The sequence below is a fragment of the Hipposideros armiger genome, unplaced genomic scaffold (genome assembly GCF_001890085.2).
Source record: "Hipposideros armiger isolate ML-2016 unplaced genomic scaffold, ASM189008v1 scaffold_151, whole genome shotgun sequence".
In the NCBI taxonomy this organism is placed as follows: Eukaryota; Metazoa; Chordata; class Mammalia; order Chiroptera; family Hipposideridae; genus Hipposideros; species Hipposideros armiger.
The window spans coordinates 1,319,183-1,320,513 of NW_017731501.1; positions in this window are offsets into that span (position 1 = coordinate 1,319,183).

Below are 1,331 nucleotides of genomic sequence, written 5' to 3' on the forward strand. Positions count from 1 at the left end.
ACTTACTCCCACCAGTCCCAGGTGTGTGCCCAGTTTAAAAAGCTTAAGGTAACCACTTCCTAGGAAGGAGAAAGGTGGGTCCTCATCTCTACAAGTTGGAGGGGCGTTCCCTTTGCCCCCAGCTAGATTCCATCCCCAGCCCATTTTTTCTACTGATTGCCACATTCAACATATCTGTCCTAATAGAATTTTCTGCATTGTGTCTAGAGGTTTGTTCTGCACAGCGGGGCTCCTTGTCATCACCAGAGACCAACTTCTCCTTACTGATCTATTTCCAAGTGCAGCCATCTCCTCCTGGTCTATTCCCATGGTCAGGAAAGAGCTGAATGATTTTTGCAAAGTAGGCTAGGAACATTTCCACTATACCAGGGAGCCGAACCAAGTTTCTGAAAATGGTATGTTTGTTAGATACCATTCTCCCTTTCACCTTCATTAATTCCAGAAATGCAGATTACCTCCACAGATCCTGGCAGACAGTCTGCTGACCTCTGGATCAGGGATCTAACCATTCAGAAATAAATTGGCCGAGAGTGGCAGGAGCGTGATTCCAACTGACACTGGTAGTGTTTGGTATCCTATGACTGTTGCTGGGATCACGTACAGGAACAGTAGAAACTCACAGTTTCCATTATAATAATAAACTGCTGACACCTATTTGAAGCACTCAGACATTTACTTTAAAGCTAGGGAAGCAGCACTGGACAGAGAAACCAAGCTGGGCTATGAGCTAGGGGTATTGGTGATTCATGGTGTGGTCTTAACAGAGTCACTCCATCTCCTTGGATTCAGGTTTCTCATCTATAACATGAGGATTTAACAGGGTTTAGCTAATGCAATGGTGGTAATCATTTTGCAATACATAAATGTATCGAATCAACACATTGTACACCTTAAGCTTTCACAATGTTATATGTCAATTATCTCTCAATAAAAGTGTGTGTGTGGGGGGGAATGAGGGGGTTAACTAGTTGTTTGAAGATCTTTTATTTCTCCACTGAGAATCACTTCAATCTTAAGGCAAGATACGCGCCTGCTGCCTGCTCCTTTCTCTCATCCTGTCCCTAAGAAGCCTTTATTTTTCTGAGCCACAGCTCTGGGAAGGGCTTTCCCAGCCAGCTCCCAGTGTTGTTAAAACTACCCTGTCCATTCTGAGTCAATATACAGCTCTATGTCAATTCCAATTGGAAAAGAAAACAGAGATCACCTTTGCTATTTATACAAGATTGCCTTATGCCTCTTAAGGTGTTTTTTTTTTCAATTACAGTTGACATTCAATATATGCTTCTTTTTTAAACGTTTGTTTCTTAATTATAAAAGGAACTCATTCTCTC